We start from the raw sequence: 7,506 nt of genomic DNA, 5'->3' as shown, positions 1-7,506 counted from the left end.
TTTCGGCATAGCGTCGTTTGGCTTTACCGAGGGTAAATCCTGCCTCACCGACCTAGTGGCTTTCTACGATGGAGTGACTACATCAGTGGACAAGGGAAGAGCAGTGCATGTCATCTATCTGTACTTCTGCAAGGCTTTTGACGTGATCCCCTACAACATCCTTCTCTCTAAATTGAAGACATACAGATTTGATGGATGGACTGTTCAGTGTATAAGGAATTGATTATAAGGGGGCCGGTTAGCTCAGTCAGTTGAGCGTAGCGCTAACAACGCTAAGGTCACGGGTTCGATTCCCGTTCGGTCCCCATGTGTTGCCTGAGCTAGTCGAGAGGTGGCGTCCCTGGCAGCAGGGAGGCTGGATTACAATGGTCTCTAAGGTCCCTTCCAGCTTAGGCCATTGTATGATTCTATGATTTGATTATTGCATCCAGAGGGTAGTGGTCAACAGCTCGATGTCGAGATGGAGATTGGTGTCAAGTGGTATCCCTCAGGGGTCCATACTGGGACTAGTGCTGACAGACAGTGGGATCAAATGCACATTCAACAAGTTTGCAGATGACACCAAGCTGCGTGGTGCCATCCATATGCCAGAGGACGTGATGTCATCCAGAGGGACCTGGACAAGCTGGAACAGTAGGCCTGTGAACCTCATGAGGTTCAACAAGGCCAAGTGCAAGGTCCTGCACCTGGGTTGGAGCAATCCTCATCAGTGCAGGCTGGGGGATGATGTGATAGAGAGCAGCCCCGTGGAGAAGGACTTGGGGGTACTGGTGGACAAAAAAATGGACATGACCCAACAATGCACACTCAGAACCCAGGCGGCCAATGGCATCCTGGACTGCATCAAAAGCAGCCTGGCCAGCAGGTTGAGAGAGGAGATGCTGCCCCTCTGCTCTGCTCTGGTGAGACCTCACCTGCAGTGTTGTGTCCAGTTCTGGGACCCCCAACACAAGAAGCACGTGAGCCTGTTGGAGCAGTTCCAGAGAAGGGCCACAAAAGCGATGAAGGGGCTGGAGCACCTCTCCTATGAAGACAACCTGAGAGAGTTGAGGTTGTTCAGCCTGAAGAAAACTCTGGGAAGACCTTATTACAGTCTTTCAGTATTTATCAGGAACTAAGAAAGATGGGGGTAATTGTTTTAGCAATGCCTGTTGTAACAGGATAGGGGTAATGGTTTTCAACTAAAAGAGGGTAGATTTAGACTAGATGTCAGGAAGAAGTTCTTTACTGTGAGGGTGGTGAAACACTGGAACAGGTTGCCCAGGGGGGCAGTGGAGGTCCCATCCCTGGAAACATTCAAGGCCAGGCTTGATGAGGCTCTGATCTAGTTGAAGAAGTCCCTGCTCACTGCAGAGGGATTGGACTAGATGACCCCTAAAGATCCCATTCAACCCAACACATTCTATCATTCTGTGACTTGATATGTAGGACGCATATCTACCACTGCATCTACTTGTGCAGAAACTGCTTGAGTAGCACATGCAAAATTGTGCAGCTAGGAGAAGCATTCTTCTCTTACTAAATTTATCTGTGTTCACAGGGCATGGTTAAGTTTAAGAGGGGAAAAAAAAAGAAAAATAAAATAGTTTTGATACTAGCTGTAAGATGAGTGCTCAAGTTAAGCTTGTTATTGTTGGTACGTTCTTTACATCTTTACTCTGGTGTGTAATTATTTCTAAGCATATTTGAGAAATGGTTACTTTGGTGATGATGCTTCATATTTTGCCAGTCTGTATAATCAGTCATTTTGTAGATTATATATATAGTAATTTTATAAAACTAGTACTTTCAGTTCTCTTTTTGACCTGGAATAAGCACATTTGTCTTTCTTGATAAAAGTCACCTTAAATTAAATCAGTTCTGCTTCACATTAATTTTTTCAATGTTTTCTAGGAATCTAGTCTATATCTTCTTGTTCTTGCCCATTCTGTGTACCTCTAAAAAGTTATCTCTATGTTGTTTTTCTTTAATATTTCTTAGTTTATTAAGAAAAAGCCAAACTTTTTTTTTTTTTTTTATAAGGAAGAGGAAGAAGGATCACACAATTTAAAACCAAAAAATAAGGTGGCCTACATAATGGGGTTTTAGTTTTGTTTTTCTAGATAAAAAAGGCTGCTTTAAAAAGGGATGTGTGAATAAATTATTCAGTGCTCTTAACAGGAGAGACCTTGTGGGTCGTCTTTTTCTTCCCTTGCTAGCATGGAATTATTCTCTCTGTGCCATTTGGAAATGCAGTATATAATTATAGAATTGCTGAGGTAATGTCTTTTCCATCATTCCCAATTGTTTTATCTATTAGAACATATAGCCAGGTGCTCATTTGATAGCAATTCTTTTTAATGACTAGCACAATAAATAAGAACTCCCCTGCATGCATCTGCGATCAGGGCCTCATTTGTTTGCGTTAATGCACAAACAAAAAAGGTGGTCCTGTATGAGATCTTTGCCTTGCAAAAGGTAAAAGAGGAACAGATAGAGGGAACTGAGATTCTTCTTTTACATTAAACATAAATAATATGCAGGGGTTTAGTTCGCTTTCAATTTTTTTTGGTTCCAGGAGTAGTCAATGTCACATTTTAAAGCACCAAAGCAAAGAAGAGCAGAAACTACCATTTAGAAAAGCATAACAACAGCTGACATTTTCATATGGAATGAAGTTATATAAAGGCAATGGCTATCCACAACTCTTGGCAGTGATGATACATGTAGTTTCAGTGCTAACACCAACTTTCACTTGCTGTTGGGAAATTCAGATTTTTTTGCTGAATGAGTGCATCCTTTCAGTAACTTTGTAACATACTTTAAGAAAGTTATTGTTTTATCCGTTTATTGAGTAAGAGCCAAGGTTGGCTGTGGCTACTCGTGTTGGCAAACAGAAAGATCACACATCACTGGGAATGGAGAAGAGGGAATGGGAGAAGTCGTCAGGTGTATGAAGCATCCACTAGAAAGCGCTGCTGTGGTAACTCATTAATGGCAATTTCTTGGAGCTTTTTAACAATTATGTCCAAGAGCCTGGACTGAAGCAGCAGCTTCTCCCTAGTAATCAAGTTAGGAATTAAAGAACTGTCCCAACTGAATTTTTACGTTTACTCATCTACACATTTAAATGTTTATTTATGAAGAAATACTGCAATATCTTGGTGTATATAGACCTATGTGCCATAGTATGGGTAAATAAATGCCTTTCAACTGAATTACTTCATAGCTTTGTATCTTTTCTTCATTATACATTATAATATATGCAGATTAAAATAAATTCTTCCTACCTGATGTCAACTTTGCAACAAAAAATTTGATTGCAGCGTGAGCTGTAGAAGGTGGATAAACTCTTCCCATGAAGTCACGAGGGAGAAAGATGAGTCATTAAGACACAAGCTGTTCCGTCTTTTAGGACATAATTCTGTTATCAATTTGTTGCACGCTGTTCATGTTCAAAACAAACAGTGTCCCCAGAATAAGTTTTATTTTATGTTAAAGCTCTTTGCACAGATGGCGTTTGACAAGCTATTTGACAAGACGGGCACCCTAATGGGCTGACAGCTCTGGAATTCCAGTTGTTTGGGAAAGAGAGCTCTGTGGCAGGCATGGCGGGATGTTGCTTCAGGCATTCCCTTTGTAGTTGATAAATGTCAGTGCGCAGCTGTTTGCCCCGTGCAGAGATGCACAGCTGTGCTGCGCTGGGAAAGGAGGTGTCTGCAATGCTGTTTCAGAAGACTGTGCTGCAGATTTCGTGGTTGGCCAGCAGAGGGTACTCTTAAGCTGCCAAGAAGAAGTTGCTGTGGGTCCCTTCAGGGGGCCGCTGTCTCGAGCAGCGCTACAGTTCTGAGGGCAGGGGCCAAAAATATGATCTCTTTAATTATATGGGCCTGGTTGCACTTAAGTAAAACTGGTGATTAGGTCATGGAATTCTTCGAAGAAGTCTTCTGCACTACGTTCTTTCCAAAAGCACAAAGAACTGAGATCTCAGTCATACAACATGATCTTAGGAGCTTTCAGGTTGGAAGGGATTCTCTCAGCCAACTATCTGCTGAAGCAGGGTCAGCCGTGAGGTTTGAGTAACCGCCTTACCCACTCTTGACAGCCTCTAATTATGGAGACAACACTACCTCTTGGCAACTCTCCTTGTAGTCAAGATGTTCTTTGGTATATTCATCATGAACCTGTCTCATTCCAATTTACACCTTCTGCCTCTTGCCCACCTGCCATGCATTGCTGTGAATCCTTGATCTTCTGGCTCTGCTCCTGCTAACGCAGCCCAGGAGGCTGGTGGCCCTTTCTGCTGCCAGGGTGCTGGTGGTCCACACTTGTCTCACTGCCCAGGAGGACCCCCAGGGCTTTTCCACAGAGCTGTCAGTCCTCAGGCTGTATCATTGCAACAGACTCTTCTTTCCCAAGCATAGGATTTTAAGTTTGTCCTTGTTAAGTTTCATAAGGCTCCTGTCAGTCCGTTCCTCCAGCTTGGATAGATCCCAATTTTCTCTGAATCTTTATCTTTACAGTTCATTTTCATCCAAATCAACAGTTCCACTGCCTTTGATGGAATGAATTACATGTAGAAAGACTGAAAGTTTGTAGGCTTGTGGATTATACGTTTATACATAAAGTTACTACAAGCAAAACTACAAAATGGATTTCTAACTTATTCAGAAAGTAACAGGAACAGAGTTTTATCTTTTATTTGAAAAATAATACCTTGAGAAGAAAAATAGTCTTTCTTACATAGTTTACATATCTCTCGTGTGATGTAATAGCCAAAGTACAAGGCACAAATGCACAGCTCGCTATACTTGACAGGACAATGTAAATCTCATTATAAGTAGGACCTTTATTTTTAAAGGCTCATAATGCTTCTTTAAAAACTATGTATATTTATGGCATTACTCATCTGTACAAACACAGTTTATTTCAAGCACAGCTGTTGCTCCTTCACTGGTTTTCAGTCTATCCCTCTGCCAGTCAGCTCTACCATCAGTTGTTCCTATTGCCTACAGCTGTATGTTTTCTGCACATTAGAAGCAGAGCAGTGAGGCAGCCAGAAACACCTGGAACCTCTTCAGGATTATTGCTGGCACATCTGGAGCTCCCAGGATCATCAGAGCTCTAAGACTAATTTGCAACCTGGCACCACCTGAACCAGATGAGTTTTAATGAAAGCTGATGAATCATTAGGCACAGGATAGGAGTGTTCCGGTGACCTGACACTACAGACAATTAAATTCTGTCTCTTTTTTCCGAAATCTTGTGAAAACATAATGGGGCAGTAAAAATGTATGGTTCTGTCAAGGTCACAGTCTAGTGTACTTCCCCTTTTGTTTCATTTTTTATGGAGGGATTATGTACTTGAGTACATATAGACCAGGCAACATTCTTGTTTCCTGAAGAAAAGTGAGTTCAGTCTTTTGCTACTTAGAACTCCTTTATTTTTCCAACCATCATCACTTTAAATGTGAATATCTTTTTTACTTCTCTTTGTCTCTATGATGAAGACTATTCAAGCAGTATGATAGAAATGCCAGATATAATAATTAGAACTGTCACTTCAATTTGGTGTGAGGAATACACATTGCTTCAAATGTAAAATCCTTCTGTTTGTATTTTGTATGTGTACATGTGGTTTTTATTTCACCATGTTTGGGCACTCTCTAGAAGAAAGAAAATCCAGGCAAATACACACATGTACATCCTTATTCAGGAGAGTGTGTAAACCTTAAGTAGAAAGTACTCAAAGCCAAACATAGACATAGTCCTCTTTCCATAAAGTTAGTGGGATTTAAGCAGAGGTTTAACCAATTTGCTGAATCGAGTAGATTGTCATGGATGTGTGCTTGATGCTCTTAAAACAGCAACATATACGCTTCATTTTAAGGTTATGAATAATCTCACTAATTTCAATACGACTGGTGCAATTAAAATTTAATGCACATGTGCGGAGATTCAGCACTGTCCTGGAGTGTTCATGCAGTACATTATGCTATCAAAGGGAGAGATACCTGCAGGATGGCTGAAATGTTTCCATCTATGGCAAGAGTCAACATATGGCATAAGTGCCAAAGGTAGGGGAGAGGTAAATCATGAATGTCACACGGCTATAAAGAGCAAGGGCTACTAAGTCCTGACAAGACATTTGGGGGCTCTCCTGACTCTCTCTGAGTCCAGGGCTCAGACATCTCTGCCTCACAAAGAGGAGAAACGATCAGCTGCATCATCCTTTTCAGAGGCTGTGTTTCCTACCTCCCACTGAGCTCATTCCAGTGCACTTAGCTTCTCGTTTTGGGGGAAAGAAAAAATAGTAGTCTGGCGCGCTGCATTCGAAAAGATGCTGACCCCTGTTCTACATCTCACACTTCCACGGGAAACATCCATGGTTGTTGAATTTAGCTATATCAGAGCATGTGTTCCAAATCCTGTGAACTTATGTGTCTGTTAACAGCAATTTAAAAACCTGCCAGTTTTCATAGTATTCTATAAACAAGAATATGTAGTACTTCTGAAGAGTTATCTGCTATTGCTCTGAAAATAGTATGATATTTACCAGGGAAGCCATCACGAGTGGTAGTACGTGCTCCCCACTGGCTTGAGTTCTTACTTGTAATAATATTTGGGCTTCCCACAATGTGAAGTAAGAACACGGTGTTTACATGAGTTAGAATCACAGTACTGGAAAGAAGCAACTATATGAGTTAATGTTCTTTGAATAGCAGTTGAATAAACTTCCATGGGAAATTTGTTTATTTCTGAACTTAAAAATGGTTCCAGGAAATACTCGTGCTGTGACAAAGTTTCACTGTTCTCTGCGGTAGAAAGGGATTTTATCATGGGATCATGGCCTTCTGAGCTTGCCAGTGAAAGAATGGGTGTGCTATGCTTTCTATTCTGAAATCTTGTGTTTACAAATAAAAAGAAAGAGAAAAGAAATGTAATTCTGCAAACCAAGCTTGGCAGTTGTATTTAAGATCCCAGGAAAATCTTAAAAACTTTACAATTCCTAGCAGCAGGTTGAAGGAGGGGAAGATACGAATTTGTAAAAATAAGCAGTTGTGGAAAACAGTCACTGCTGAGCCTTATCATTGCAAATAATCCTTCATTTAGAGTCATTCTCCTCTATAAATAAGCAGTAAATGTAAGATTTTTTCCAAAGCATTCAAACTGTAGGTGGGCTTCACTTCAACAATTTTTTTTTAAACCAGTGGGACTGTAGGAAAAAATAGATGTGATGATATGTGGAGCAAAACATAGAATCTTCTGAAAACTAGAATAATCTTGAACATATGGTGAAGACGATGCCAGTGAAGTGGGACAAGCAGGCCCTCGCTACAGAAGTTGTTTCAATGGCACAGTGCTTTGGCTTTTCCACAGGGAGAGTTGTGGAAGTTCCAAAGCTTTTTGACTTATTCCTGTCAGCAAGGATAGACCACTGACAAATTAAGATGTCTGTAATGATAACACACTGAGATGTCAGTCAGTACCATCCTACAAGATAACGACAAAGATTTCTCTGAGTTT

The 7,506-nt window shown here is 41.0% G+C and overlaps 1 non-coding gene across 1 annotated transcript; it reads left to right on the top strand.

The window, feature by feature from the left end:
• Positions 1–231: 231 nt before the first annotated feature.
• TRNAV-AAC lies at positions 232–305 on the top strand. Its single transcript has one exon. It is a non-coding gene; the product is annotated as a tRNA-Val (tRNA).
• The last annotated feature ends 7,201 nt before the right edge of the window (positions 306–7,506 follow it).

This window comes from Apaloderma vittatum, unplaced genomic scaffold (genome assembly GCF_000703405.1).
Source record: "Apaloderma vittatum isolate BGI_N311 unplaced genomic scaffold, ASM70340v1 scaffold7923, whole genome shotgun sequence".
Classification (NCBI taxonomy): domain Eukaryota; kingdom Metazoa; phylum Chordata; class Aves; order Trogoniformes; family Trogonidae; genus Apaloderma; species Apaloderma vittatum.
The sequence above is the reverse complement of the archived record's forward strand: the minus strand, read 5'-3'. Positions and strand labels throughout refer to the sequence as shown.